Source organism: Galendromus occidentalis, unplaced genomic scaffold (assembly GCF_000255335.2).
Source record: "Galendromus occidentalis unplaced genomic scaffold, Mocc_1.1 scf7180000077440, whole genome shotgun sequence".
Taxonomy (NCBI): Eukaryota; Metazoa; Arthropoda; class Arachnida; order Mesostigmata; family Phytoseiidae; genus Galendromus; species Galendromus occidentalis.
This window is the reverse complement of record NW_003805428.1, coordinates 1434498-1450436: the sequence shown is the minus strand read 5'-3', so window position 1 is coordinate 1450436 and position 15939 is coordinate 1434498.

Genomic DNA, 15939 nt, shown 5'->3' with positions numbered 1-15939 from the left:
GCCGAACGGCCACCTACTTGCAGCGGGGGAAGCGTTTTTTTAGTGGATAGACGATGGGTGATCACAGACGCAGCAAGAGACGAATGCTTGACCATCATCATGAACATTGTGATCGCGCATTGATGGCGGCGATTTCAGATCGTGACCCGTGAAGTGGCTATATATGCAGCGTATGGCTCATTGTTGGGTCAACCCAAAAGCTCGCTGCGGAAGACGGTGTCGTAGCGAGCGCCGGAGACGGAGTCCCTTGTCGTAATTCGGCTTTGAGAACCATTGCATCGTTTGACCGGATGGAGGAGAATCCGACCCGCGAAAGATATTCCATATCGGCTATAATTGCCTGTAGGGAGTAAGGAAGGAAGAAGGAAGGGAAATGATTCCATCTGGTCGGCTCGCTTAACACACTTGGAATCGTCCGCTTCTGAAGGGACCTCCTCGGACGTATCGCCCCGAGATTTTTCTCGAGTCCCCAGCTCACGGCCCGATCGAATAAAGATTCCGCGCTCTCAATCATCGCGAATATTAAAGCAAAATAGTCCCTCTAACCGTTTGCCATTGAGAACAATGATTGGAGAATCGCCCAAGGCGATGCCATGACGGTGGTCTGGAAGACATTCGAACACTGAGCGTCTGATCCAAGGACTCGCTGGCGATTTCCACCTATCGTCCCGCACTCGTTGGCTGGATCCTTGGATTGCTTAGCCGCATTGAGCTTGGTCCTTACTTGCTTGTCATGTGCCTGCTTGCCCCGCACGCCTCCATTCGTGCTTCCACTGCTCGTATGGTCGGTCTATCTAATGCGATAACTCGTGTCTCTTTTCGGTCGAAGGAGCACAGCTTGAAATTACATCTCCTACTCCCTCAGCCATTCCTCAGAGCCGCTGTCCTCCCTTTTCTCTTTCCTCTCCCTCCTCGTCGTCGTCTTCGTGGCCAACGTCCTACAGGCTGCCAACTCCGACAGGGTCGAGTCTCCCTAAGTGCTTTCTTCGCGGGTGAGAGCCGAGCCACTAACAAGCCATTTGGATGGATTTGCATTTTTCATCGCCCGTTCAGTCGCTTTGTTCTCATACCCTTCGAGTTTTCCCAGTCGCTCCATCCTGTTTATCTCGTATGCGAACTTGGATGAGTGTCTTGTGTTACGATGACGTGTGAAAATTTACGGGATATTCGACTAGTATTTTCTCTGCGAACGGGCATCGATTCGCGACTGCCATAAACAGGGAATGAGCTGCGGCTCCTAATTCGAGAATATGAGCTGAAGTCCGGAATACCCTGTCTTTCCGGGGTACGGCCTGGGCCGGGGAAAGAATTAGTTCCCTTTGCCCAGGGAGCAATCGCCTCCACCCGAGTTCTGAATAGCTGGCCGCCACGTTTCACTCTCTTGAGACCGGTGACGATCTAGACGAGCAGCCAACGAAGCAAGCCACCCTGGCTAGCCTGAATAAAATTAGTTCCTCATTAAATCTCTGAAAGCAGCTCTCTCACTCACTCAGATGAATATAAGTGCTTTGGTCAGACTCCCTCGGTCCCCTGCTCGTTTCGTTCGCTCGACCAACCGATGCAGGTCTCGTTTTCGTCGTCCTCCCGCCCGATCGACATCGTTCTCGGTGCAGCTCTCGTTCCGTCTCTCTTCTTCCTCGTCATCATCTCTGCCCTCATCGTCAGCTTCTTCGTCGTCGTCCTCGCCGCGGTCGTCGTTCAGGGCTGACACCTGCGGAGTGTGCAGAGAGCGAGAACTTGACCAAATCTGCACCGAATTTGATTTGCTAGCGCCGGCCGGGAATCGAAACCAAATCGGAAGCGAATGATGAATGCTTTCGCTCTCGGCCTGTTAGTCTCAATGGTGGATAGCTGCTCCACAGAAACTCGGTTGCCTTCTTCGAAGCACTCCGGCAGCATCGGAAATTTTTTTTGCGGGCTGGCGATTTGGAAAATAAGGAACAATTTATTCTCGCAAACGGAAACCTTAAGTTTAGACTCCGGTCTGACAGAGACGCAATGTTCAAGAGGATTCCGGGCTTTGGTCCGCAATCTCACACGATGCACGAGTCGAGAGAGGATGCGAAGTGCGATCCGTGTTTCAGTACAAAGGTGCCAGGTAGTCGTGCGGATCCGCTGACGGCAGGTGGAAAGATCACACTGTGAACACGTAATGTTACATTTTCGGAAAACGTGTTTGATGAACGCGCGCATCGATCTGAAAGAGAAAATTGGAATAAATGATTCAACAAACATCGGGGAAGACGAAACAGCAGCAGCCGCGAAAGATTGGAGACTTGGTTGGCGTCACGGAGTCACGACGTTTTTGTGTCCATGTCGCGAAGAATCAAGTCAACCCGGCCGCGACCGAGAGTTGAAGGGAGGGGAGAGATCACGGACCGAGGTCCTCGACGGATGATCGAACGTTTTATATTGACACAAACACAATGATGAGATCAGCAGCCGCAGTAGCAGTTACAGCAAAGAAAGCAACGATGGTCAAAAACTGAAACAACATCAAAGCCCTGAAAGAGAAGTCCCAGCCGACAACAGTCATGATCGTCTCAAGCGGTCGCAGCCATAGGCCGCCCGGCCGCTGTGGCCCAGTGGCCGACGTCCACTGGCGGAAGGAACAAATAGCCAGTACTAAGCAGACGGCCGCGGCGCCATCGGCTGGCTAGATACGGAACGAAATCAAACTGAATTTGCAAAAAGGACTTCGGACCGAATTCGAAGCGAATTCGTCCGAGTCATCCCCGACGGAACAGCGGTCACGACAGCAATCGCTGTATGACCACATGGCGAGTGACTGACTGGCTGACTGACTGCAAGTCGGTCTTTGAAAAATCAAAGAGAAAACGGATGCTGCATAATGATGATATTATTGCTGCCTTAGCTCGGTGTGGCTTACGCGTTCTCGAACAAAAGAAGATCGACCGAGGACAAAGATTCTGTTCAGAAGAAGCCGTAGCGTACGAGAGCTCAAAACAGCAAATAAAGTATTGGGCTTGTCGAAGCCAGTGGACTGAGTTTAGAAACGAAAAAACTCACATTACTCCTGGAAATCTTTTCTCCTCGATCCTCGACTCCGCGGAAGCCGGCGCCCGAGCCGGGTGAGGGATCGAGCTCTTTCTCGGCCTTTTCTCTTGTGCGATCAGTTCGAGACGGAGTGAGAACAATTCCCGCCAGGATTTCCATGAACGATATGAGAATACAACATGGACCTCGCGGGAATATGAATTCTTGCCCGAGCTTTCGTCCCGCCTCACCAGCAAAAGCGGTAATCAGGATTCGGCTAGCAAATCTCTCTAAACTACCAATACACCAATCCAACGATAAAGCGATATCGAGACATCCATTCCAGACTCTTGGGACAGCCCGATAGTTGCCGTGACTCCAAGGTCTCATGATAGCACCGCTTCACTGTCACCGAAGCGTTCGTGTTCATCCTGTCCTTCGAGCTGCTGTGTGATTAATGAGCGCAGATCACAATATGCTCGTCGGCTGCCGTCTGTATTCTGTAAATGGCACTGATTTACCATTCCCCTTGTTGTTGTTGTTTTCGCTTCTGCTGCTGCTGCTTCGGCTATTGCGGCTACTGCTGCTACCGGTGATGCAGCTCTTTGTCGAAGCGTAGCCCAAAACAGAAACCGATACCGCTTGGTCGGTCGGTCGCCTGCTCATGTCGTCGCTCTAAGGCCACTGATGCGGAGAAATCATCGTTTGAGGAGGAGATAGCTCGAACGAGATATGAATTCCTGATTTGGACGAAACGCACATTACCGCCACTGGAAATGGCGAGCGTGCATGCTTTCTGTTATTTTCTTCTTGGGTAATTCTCCGTTTTCCCTGCATGTCCGCTCGTCGGCCTCTCTACCCGCTTGTTACCGACATACAATGGTGAGCAGCAAACGATAGCCACATTACTGTCTAATTTACTCCACAAGCCACATTGAGCGGAACAGTCTTCAGTGTGATTGACTCGAGCGACTCATGCTGGTGGTTCCATCCTTTGTCCCTGAAGTCGGATTCTTTCAACCCTGGGAAATCGAGATGTGGAGAGCTTTTGCGAATCCAACCCCTAAGATACATAGAAAAATAAACGAAAGCTGTTCAGAGTCTCTCGGAGAACTTTTCAGGGAGGGTTCCAGGGCTTAGCTGTCAGAGCTCTCGTTCGAAGGCTCAAGTATGTCGAAGTCGGTAACAGACTGAGCGCTTTACGCGTCCGAGACTCGTCTTTTGGAGGTGCCCCATGAAAGCAGAAGCTCCATGAATTCCTGTTCGTGATTCCCCATCTCGCGAGATTTTGCACGTTCAGGCCCTCGAAGGAGTTTCCGCCGTGTTCACCGACAAGGTTTCCTCCGGGGACGGCTTCGATTTCTCCTGCCGGGGTGATTCGCGGCCCCTGTCCGCACAAATCTACTGGCTCCTTCGGATGCAGTAGCCGTTCGAAGATACTCGACACAGATCATACGGGGAATCGCCCCGAGCACCGAGACAGACGCATTTTCGTCCTACTCTGAGAGAACGATCCAGTCACCCGTCGGCTACTCCTACTTCAGCCCGCTATGTCACCTTACGGCTGCGATCATCATGGTCAAGATCTCGGGAGCGGCACCTTGCGATCCGAACACGGAACCAGCCGCAGATCGAACGCGTTTCGGATACAACGCACTATGTATATCCTCCACCGCAGTGCTCAAGGAGTTCTCTCATCCTTCCAGTTGGGAAGATTTCTCCACTCGGGGTCACTGTCCACTCAATACCCCGGACGCTATTATGAAGTCAATTCTCGCCTGACGGGCCAGATAGAGGCGGCGAGTCCGTTCATTTGAGCTCCCCGAGGTCCGCGTACAATGACAAAGGAGAGACCGTTCCCCTCTCAATTCGTCTCTTTTGCTCGTTTTCAATTCATCTTGCGGATGAGACTTGTCTCTGCAGCCGACCGCTGTTGTTAGCTTTCGTCGACAACAGGGGCGATGAAACTTGCACGGTGATGAAAGTTGTGTTGGTCGTCGCCGTCGTCGTTGCTCCTGCGGCCACCGCCAGTACCGTCGCCTTTATAATGAGCTCGGTCCAATGGAGCTCTTCCGCAGACTCCTTTCTTGACTCTCTTCCGTATTATTAGGAGAGAAGATACAGCTAGGCTCGTTAGTCGAGAATGTACGGAACTCTCGCTTGCGTCGGCCGCCGCCGGTGCCCTTTGATTCCCCATGCCGTCCCGTTCGTAAGCAATCCACCCTCGAGGGGAGCTCTCACTCATTCACTTCCTCACCGTGCGCCAGCGGCCACCATGCATGTGAATGAAGGTGAAACTTTAGACAATCAGAGACCATCATCATCGCCCTCTCATCTTCACTGACAAGTGAGGAAAAGAAACCCCAGTGTGGAACGCGTGTCGTCGAGGAAGCGAGCCTGAAAGAATCTACCGGATCAGAGAAGCCACGAGTAACGAGGCCTCGCTGTTCACCTTCCGTCGCCTGCTTAACCTCAGCCATCAGACGAGTCCGCTAGAGGTCTCGGGAGGATAGCCTGTTTCCAGGGTCCCGATGTGAAATGAACGAGATGAATACTTACCTAGCACTCGGAATTAGGGTTCTGAAAACCCAAGGTGTCTCCCATACGGGGATCTGGACCCCTTGATCCGGAGTTTTTTTTTCATCTCTTCGGCTCGTCCGATTTGGTATGAAATCTATGCGAGCCCGTCGAGGAACTCCTCGTTTTCGGCATTCAACGGAGCGTTGTGAAATTTCGTCTTCCTACTCTAGTCTATTCTTTATGTGTTTACACTTGGTAATTGCAAATGTCATCGAGAACTATACGAGGTTTCAGCTTCATTCTTCCTTTCTGAGTAGGTGGGAGGCTGGCAGACAGGCAGGCTGGGCGGTGGAAGACCTTCTCTGGCTCGTCCGGTGACGGCTACAATGACGTATCGCTACTTAAGACACAAACACATACGTGCCGGGCGGACGGCGGAAAAGGAATTCTTTCGTGTTAAGCGAAGCGAAAGAAACTGTCCGGCATTCTGTCTAACTGGCTGAGTCGAAAAAGAGAAAAAAAGTCACCACCTCCGCTGCATTGGCCGGCGCGCTATGACCACCAAGCAGAGGTAAGCGGCAAGCGAAATGATAGCTTGCAGTCTACCCTGGCTCCCGCTTTCTCTGTTTCTTTCTTAACTTCAATTGAGTTGAATAAGTGAAATGGCAGCGGACAATGGAGAAGAGAATACTAACCCGATTTTCAACAACTCGAGCGACACACCGAGCACTCAACGCGCTTACCAAAGCGGATCGTTTATTCCCGAGACGTATCGAGCTCTGCGAGGACAGCAGACCGTTTCCTGTCCCGAATTTTCACGGGAGCCGGAACCCCTGGCTCGGTATGAGTGACCGTGGGTTCGAGACTTTGCGCAAGAGTTTTCTCTCCATTCATTCCCCTTTGTGAGAGCTTGTCGTCATCGAATTCCGATTGAAATTCATGAAAATCGACATACAAGCGAGAAGAGGAAGAAGTCGACGGAAACTCCGATCGATGTTAGGTCTCCATCTGGGTCAGCTGAAAACGAAGTATTATATATGACGACGCTGTCGGTGTCGCCACGGCGGCACCGTCGGCTCTAAAGCCTCCGTCGAAGCGTCGACGGTGACTGATCCAAGTCCAAATTGATAGTCAGGTCAATTGTTGGTTAAAGTGTGCCACGTACGAAGAGGTAGTGTATCATTTTGTCGAGTCGATTCAAATCGAATTCAATCATCGCCGAGGATGATTCCCTCCGCTAGCGTGAAGCTTCAATGAGAAAAAGGAAAAACGAACAGAGCGCACCTGATCGCATTTTATTACGACGACGGAACGCAATCAACGAACGGAAGACTTGGTCATTACCACCCGTTCGCTCGATCGCTGGAGCAGAGCGATGTGTTCTCGGCTCGGAATATGTTTTCGATTCTATTCAATATGAAGCGAATATGAGACTCGATCGAAACTCTCGCGACGATTGTCGCCGTCGCGCACTTTGGCGTCGTCGTCGCCGGCGATCGGCCGGTAGAAAGGGAGGAAGAGATCTTCGACCAATGTTGTGTTCCCACAAATTCGAAGCAAATTGACAGGTTGGCCGTCGTCGATCGGAGCTGATCCATAAAAATCCTATGGATAGTCTATCCACCTATCGGCGACAATTCCATTCAATTTCCTCTGAATATCGCTATCCGCTGATCTGAATCAAAATCGAACAAAAGTGCAAATAAAAACCGTCGCCATCCGTCACCGAAAACAACTACAGAGCTGTATTCCCATCGAGATAAATTCCGGTGAAAAATAAACTCATTATTCGTACCTTCTCTGCTGGAAGCATCCCGTTTCATTTTCCTCGAGAAGTGATATAACCATTATTTTCTTCTGGAAGAAGCCGACGGCGCGTCCGTTTCATTTGTTGTCCCCGATAGGTTTCTTCATCTTCCGATGAATCGCCGCTCTTTTTCTCCTTCCAAATGCCCAAATCTCGGTCCGCATTCGTCACCGCTGTGATCGTTCGTCGCTTCGAAAATTCGGCCCGAGAATCTTCGCGCAGTGTCATCGCTGCCACCGCCACCGACGGCGCGCCGTCGCTTTTTCTAAAGTATTCCCAACATCTTTGCTTTGTCTCGTGAGTTTGCTGCTCGGCTTGGCTACCAACTCGAATCGGTGACCAAGTCCTTGTTTCCCGGCTCCCTTTGAATAGCGTTCGGTGACTACTCCTACTATGACTTGACTTTTTCTTCACCGTTTTTTTCCCTTGTAGCCGGAGCGAGCTGTCCGCGTCGAGCCGATCGCTCCTCGTTTTCGACCTGACGTCGACTCAGAGCGGAGTCAGCAAAAAGTTGAGCTTAGTATCATATGTAGATCGAATCAGAAGCTCTTCCCACGCTATCGTCAAACGTTCAGACAGACGTTGGACCAAGCACTGAACGAGTTTTGCTGCTCCAACCAGCTCAAAAAGAAGTTCTTCGCTTTGAGGGGCCGAACGGGATTTGGATTCTCCCAGCGCCGGACTTCCCTGCGTTGACTTTTCCGCCTTGCTGGAGATTCGAGCTCCCGAACCGATGGCGTTATCGCAGGGGGAAGTTGGATAGTTTGTTCAGGACTTGCGCATGAAGCTCTGACCCCGGCCCGCATTAGGAGGGAGTCTCGAAGCCCAAGTCGGCAGAAGGTCGCCTCCGTCAGGAAGTTCCTGGTGAGGGAGGTGATGAGAAAAGCGCGAAACTGTGAGATGATCGCGGCGATTCTCGATCCTAGGTCGACGACTTGAGTGAAAGACGACGACGGCGCGGCGGCGACTATGAGGAGCAACAGATGATGATGACTATGATCGTCGACGACGCGGCGGTGAAATCAAAGCCGTGACTGTTGTTTTGTTTGGTTTCTGTCGCATCGAATCGATTGAAAAGAGCAGCAGCGGGGGCAACGAGTGAACAGGATCGATTCAGCTAATTGATGGACGCCACGATATCATCTCCTACTGCCTTCAGTATTCGATTGGTCGCCATCGGCTGTTCGATAGGAATGATGAACTAACGCAATGGAGATCAGCCGCGACTGGGATGAAACGAGCGAGCCGCCCATTCAAAGCCGAGCTACTCAAATGAACGAATCAAAGAGTGAGCTGAGAAAAGAGAAATGAACGATGGAGGAGACGGTCGACTAAGTGAATGTTCGATAGATGCTGGGTCCAGTCGTCCGGTGGTGGCCTGTTGCTTGCCTATGTGGTCTTCCTGCTTGCCGATCTTCGGTCTGTCCGTGCGTCGCTCCTCCTGTCCACTCATCCGTTTGTCGGATCGTTCCCATGTTTATCATTACTCATTCGCAAAGGAATCGCGAATTCTGATGATGCTATTCCGATCTCAGAAATTGCGTCAACGGGAATAGATATGCGTCTCCGCCTATGCACCGACGACAGTGACATCCCGGGAAGGCCGATTGAAGAAAACGCCGAGATGGACAATCCATCCGAAAGGTGAGGGGACGGATGAAACCAGGCGTTTCCTCCGCAATCGACCCCTTGCGCGCGGTATTTCACGCTTAGGTCCAAAAATTGACACAACGAAGTTTCCTCATCGGAGAGCAAGCTCAATCACGCATCTCAACATCGATGGAGCTAAAGCCTAAGTAGTGAACCTACACTTCGCACGCAAAATGCCAGACCACCTGTAAATCCCCTACAATATCCCAGAGGATAGGAATACCCCCTACGTGACCGCGGTCCGTGACGCTCATGCTTAAGGAGGTCGGTGTGCGTCCGGAAAGCCGAAAAAGCGCCGTACTTCAAAGAACAGGTCGGAAGGGTCAGGAATCGAATGGAGCGTTTCAATCTTACAATCGAATCGCCTCAAATGGAGCCGACTCCAGTGGTAAACTTTGACGCGGAGCGAGGAAAATCGGGAATGTTCTCATCGATTTGAGTTAGATCATCATTATCGCCATCTCCAGCACCCGTAACGGAGCAGAGACCGGAGCCAAGGCTTGTACTCGCCGAGTGAAAGCAGAAGGTGCAGTAGTCTCGATACGGAGGCGGGGGGGGGGAAAGCGAGAAAAAAACTGACGCATCAGAAACGGGAGCTAAAACGTTGTTCGTCACTTTTTAAACTGTGGTCAATTTAAGAAGGGAACGAGCGACTTTCTCGAATCCTGGGTCCATCTCCCCGCCTGTCGCTCTTCAGGTCGTCGACTGCCTATCGACTGCCCGGACTGTCAGCCATGTATGAAGACAGCCTGAAATTACGCTCTTGCCGCCGCCGCCACCATCGCCTTTACAAGAACGAGCTCCATCGCCGACGTCAAAATTCAATTGAACTTTGCCACAGTGAACGGAGACGGTAGCAGAAGTCGGTCTCGTTTTTCACCTCCGTGTGGTTCTGCGCACCAAACTCCCCAATCGTCTTCGGTGCATTTCACCGGTCTGCCGATTCGGCTCCACCGTCCCCTTCGCACAGCGTACAGTAAGTGGCAATTCTGAAGTTGAAAAGGATTGCCGTCTTTTATTCTACCGGCCAAGCTCAGTGGCACGGGATCTGGCGAAGCTGAGCTCGGATGTGATCGGAGAGTTTTCTTCTCGATAAAATGTGGATCCATGCTCGGGTTTTGAGCGATCCACCTCACGACTTTCGAAAATGCTCACGGGATGCCGATACAAGAGCATCCCAAAAGGATTCCTCGATGAGTTCGGGCTGCTCCCGGACCTGCAAGACATGCAAACGGTTCCAAAAGTCTGAATTATTTTTGTTCCCGAGGATATCGATAGTCATTCCGAGAAATCCGGCCAGAACAAATGGAGGTTCTCCGGATTTCGCGCCGCTCTTCTCGAACGAGAAGTACCATGGAATTCCGAGTGATTCCCCGACGAGTATCGAGACCAACAGATGAACGATGCTGTTCTCGACGGCGAAAGAGCCGCAGTCGACGGCATCGAATCAGAATAATTAATAATTATTAGCGCGATGAAAGGAAGAAAAACAACCTTGAACCGGTGACGGAGGATAAAGGAAACGGTGAGTGACGCTAATGATGCGCTCGAAGACACAAACCTCACAAAAGGAATCAATAATAGAGACGGGGATGAGCCGAACCGAGGAGAACATCGTCACCGACAAGTTTGAAGAACGGAGAAAATGCGAGGAAAAAAATCGAAGACGATGCTTATGGTTGTTCACATGCTCTTCGAAGGCTCTTCAATAGATTTTCATTTTTCATCCTCTGCTTCTGTTTCGGATGACAGCTCTGCCTCCCTTTTGTGCATCTCTTTTTCTCACCTTCTATCCAGAGCCGAATCATTGGATGAACGATGTGAGCCGCTTAATTCACCCGAAAACACCACAGTTTCGAGCCACATCGGAGGGCTCAACATCAGGAGGATTCCCGACTCTGTATTGGCGGTGAACAATTGAAAGCTTTCTGTGAAGTGAATTTCGACATGATTCGGCAGAGGACACGGGATATGAGCAGAGAGAAACACTATGAATTATTGAAACCTGTTATTTCAATATTTTACGGGACATTCTTCCGTCGTTTCAGGCAGCCGCTCTAACGTGGCGTGTTCAACACGCATGGTTTGACGTGAAGCCACTATTTACCTCAAGACTTAGTGTAAGTTGAGTGGACGATGCTCACTCACTCATTCACTCAAGGACTAGGTCGCCTTCTATACCGAGAAGAAAACTTCTCCCCCCGGCGTGAGTTGCAGCGAGCCGCTCGCTCGAGCGGGCGGCCGAGCGCGGGACAGAGGAGTGGATAACCAACTATCAACATAGTTGTAGTCGCAACATCCGGCTCTTCTTTTCTGTTTGCTGTCGCTCTGTTTGCTCGTCTAGTGACCAACTCAGTGTTTGCTTCTGTAAATCCTACTTCAGCATGTGCTTGAGCTAAATCACCGCTTGGCTGCTTGGGATTCGTGTAAATTAAAATGCATGCTTATGTTTTCAGAAGCGACGGCAGCGAAAGCACTGGATAGGTACAGGAATGGTCGAGCGGTCACGGTAAACGACGGGCGTCACGAACGAACAGACAACTGACTGGCTGGGTATCCTTCATCCGACGGACGAATGCTTCTGTATTCAGGAGTGGAAAGCGATTTGAGCTCGGAAATGTTCAAGGCACAAGGCCTGAAGAAGAAATATACTCGTATCATTCGTCATATTAGATCAGCGTCAGGCCGCTGAGTTTTCCGTTTTCAGTCCTCTGGATTCATTTGGGTTGTCGGCGAGAGCGGTCCAGAGCGCTTTGATGATCCCAGGTTCTGTGAAGTCGAGCGGAAATCGACCTTGCTCGGGAAAATTCAGGTGCCCCGCAGCAGGGTGAGCGAAGATTGTCGTCTGTACATCTCCGATGGGTTCTGGGGGCCACGGGTACCTGGTCTCGACGCTCTCGACCCCGATCCTGCGGTCAGTGTAGGCCTTACGTCATCCTATATTGTCCTCGGGTCTCTGGAGTCTTGTTCAGACTTCTCGCGCGTCTTCCGACCTTGGGCGATTCGATGGAAATTCCCGGAATTCTTCATGTTCTTCTCTCCCGTATGCCCGTGGCAGGCATTACTCGCTCGATCGTTGAATGTTGAATCTCGAAGGTTCAGCGATCGACTTCGGTGGCTTCAGTAGCGCGGCTCCGCTGCGTGAAGCAAATACCCTTCAGACTCTTGCTGTTTTGAGAAAAAGAGAACATCCTAATGCGGTTCTCCAAAGGGCGGTGCCAGGCGCTGGTGGCCATCACAGTCCATTTCGAGCGGGAGAGCTCCGAGGGGATCTCATTTTTCCCCGGTCGCTTCCGACGCTCCCTCTATAGAGGAGGGGGAAAGGAAATAAAATATCGACTATCGGGCAAACTCTCTTGAATTGGGAATCCCGAGGAATTCGAAAGAACTCAGTAGAGTCGATCCGGCTCGTATCGGGGCTTCATAGCAACAGGGAACGCGGGAGCTGTGAGAGCCCGAACATCGAGGGGAACCTCGAGGAGGACGGAGGCATACCAAACAGCGGCGGAGGGCTATGACCACAGCGCGCGAACATCGAGAAAGGGGGAGACAATTTCCGAATGCTTTGGGAAAACAGTTGACTGTCATTCTCTTCCTCTAGTCAGGTCTTCGATGATATTGGCTTGAGGCCTGAGCTTTGGAAGGATTATTCGAATATTAGGCGTTGTCTAGCCCGTCAGTTATGTATGCGATCGGATCCCAAGTGGAAGTCAACCGTAGACTTCTTCCTTCGTCTGCTGTCGAAATGTATGTGATTCACAGAGATCGCTCTCGATTCGCTCCAATATTTATTGGCGCGAATGATTCAATAGCTCGAGAAGGGGGATTTTCCTTTGTATTGCGGTCCATTGACAAAACAAAGATGGGCAGAAGTGCTTTTAGCTCGTACCTGCCGTCGTGGTCGGAGGTTGAATGCCATTCCGCTATTGTACCTATCACGGGAACAAGGGAAATGCGGAAAAAGTTCAACAAAGTTGGGCAATTCAAATCTAGCAAAGATAGTGCCAAACTGACTATTTGAAGAACCCGAATCGGCTTTTTAGCTTATCAAATCCGGAACGTGTCAGGGGATTGACGGGCGCATTTTGAAAGGATGAAGTGCGCCAACTCAATTCCCTGGCACTTCAAGCTTGTCCTATACGATCGGAACGGATGCTGCTCGTCGAGTCGCTCATTCACTAACGCTCGAATTAGCGAATCGAGCGGTTAAGGCTTCGTGTAAATGGTATGAAAGACGATTCGTTGGCCTCTTTTGCGCGATAATCTCATCGAAGGCGAAACCCTGCCGAAATGCCGTCGACACGACAGCAACGTCCCAGTATTCGCTGTCCCAGTCCATGAGAACCTCTCTGTGAGTTTGGCCCAACTCGTTGAAGCTCGATTAGATTCACAAAGATTGTGACCCCGTGAGTTTTGATTCCCGCATCTCATTCACAATTCAGATTCGGAATCGCGTTTTAGATTCCGTTCTCCATTCGCGGAGAGATCTGTGTGCATAGATAGACCGACCGGCAGGCGAGCCAGCCCACCAGCCGACCGCTCGACTCACTCGGAGTCATGGAAGTCGCAGATATTCTCCCTGGGTAAACAAATCGCCTTCGTGTCGTACGCTCATTCATTCACTCACTCACAGTCAGACAGTCGCTCGCTGACTCGCATCAGCTCTAATTGAGTTAGAGTCGGTCATGATATCGGCTGGCGATGATCGTCTTCTGATTTGACTTCTGTCGGCGTGACCGCAAGATTACATCGGATCCCCCCATCTCGCTTACGGAACAGCACCTCGGAGAGCTATCCAACAACTCGGAAGCAGCTCCGACAGCTCTCAGACCCAGGGCCATGTACCCATGCTCGTCGTCCTGTGGTTGCTGCGACCGAGAGCGACAGCGACGACGAAACGAATGGGTGCCCGTCTCGAACGATGAGGAATACGTTCACGGCTCTGTGAGTCTATCAGTTTACAATCTTCAGAGAGTCTCGAAGACAAAACGTGATGTAGTACGAGATAGGAGCTACGCGATACGTCGAGCCAAACGGAAATGACCGCCGGACAAGGACCGAACCCGCATGATCACGAAGGAACGTTCACATGAATTCATAGTGGAAGAAAAATCAGGTTTTCCCTAATGGCCTACGGAGATTTTACGCAAATGAACTCCACAGGGGGAAGGACCCCGGAGGACAAGAGCTCGCGGGATTATCTCAAGGATCTTTCGATTCCACGAGGATCTCGCCAGTGGAATCCTCAAAGGCCCGGAACAGCTGTCGAGTCGACCAAGTCCTCTATCTTCGGAAGGGGTAAATTGTTGTACATAGAACCGATGAAACGAGTTCAGATGCGAACTACGGCCCGACAGCTCCAACAACCCCGATCGCTCAAGCTGTCGTTTCTGACCGAAACAGGTCTCGTATTTGAGATCTATGTTGTTGCGGCTATTTCCTCAGCGATTGAGCCGGGCGGTCGGACGGCCGGCCGACCTGCCTCCGGACCGACAGACAGCAGATCACTCGACTGCATGGCGCCGATGAGACTTCAATAGAAGGACGAAATGATCGGCTTTAATTTGGAAGGAAAAGAAGACGAAGAAATACAACAGACAGCCAGACACTCAGCGGTCGGTGGCTTTAGAACGAGAAAAAAACTAGAGGGGGTGCGAGAAAATGATCGTGCCAAAGGACGTCCACTCAAGAGCGGTCGGAGAAAAAGAAGAAGAGGCCGCCGCCACAACCGAATGAGGTGTGAAGTGAGAAACCAGCTAGATGAATAGATGGAAAGATACGTAGCTGATAGAGTGAGAGGAAAATGGCTACAGAAGTAGCCAGTCATCATTTTCTAACAACGGAGACGACATCGACAACAGCGACGACCGGCACACCTCAGCAACAACAACAGCGGCGGCTGCGACGTCGGTAGCAGGAAACAGATGTCATGTCAAAACATGATCTCAGAAAGATAGAAGAACCGATTATGAGCAAGGAATAAGGACGGACATCTCGGCCCGGTGGATATACCACAGAGCTTTTATTTTGCGCGGAGTCGTTCACGGGAATCCCGGTCAATGCGTGCGCGAACCAAGTACTGCACCGAAACTCCGAGGGTGAGTCATCTGTCTGTCGCGAAGTGTCGTTCTCGAAGCCTTGTTCTCAAATGATGAGTTTCGTTCGCTCACCGTTTCATAGAATAATTTCGGAGCAGCTTCCGTACGCTATCTATTGCTGAGCAGAGTGCTCAATCCGGGCCATGATTCGTTGATTCTCTCCAAACAACAAAACAGCACTCCATGCTGATGATTGTATTTTTTTTTTAAGAAAAGAGACTGGGGTTTCGGCCATTGTGCTCGGTGTCACTTGTAGACGTCAGAATTTGATTGCGTGCCACTACGGACGCTGCACACTATGGGCCCTACGACTCGCTTTGACATAGTGAGCAGCAGCGGCGAATTTAGTTCCTCTGTGTGCGTATTGGATCACTCAAAATCGAATTAACTTTCGGGAAGAGAGGCGAAAAAAGTAAGAAAAGAAAATTACGGCGCCAACAACGACCCCTGCTTTGAGTCTGCGAGCTGCAGCAAATTGACTCCCCTTTGAATCCAATCACGATAAATATAATCGAGTTGAATGGCTGACAGACGGACACGATAGGCTCGCTGGCTGGCGACCAAATTCAGAAAATTATTGATGACTTCAAGCAGCAGACATGAGGCTGACTACTGTCGCCGGGTAGAACAACGACGAGCTATCCTATTGCGGCACGCAAAGCTGACACGCTCGATGAACTGTCGCCCCTCAAACAAACTCCGATCTTCGTAGCGGCGGCGAGAACAACCATGGCGCGGCGCCATCAACGCCGACAGCCCCACCGACGGAACTATGGAACGAGCAGGATAACGGAACTTATTCATCTTCTTCGTGCTGATAACGGAATATGGATTCCCAGTCGGGCGGACTCCCGCGAACGAGCCTTG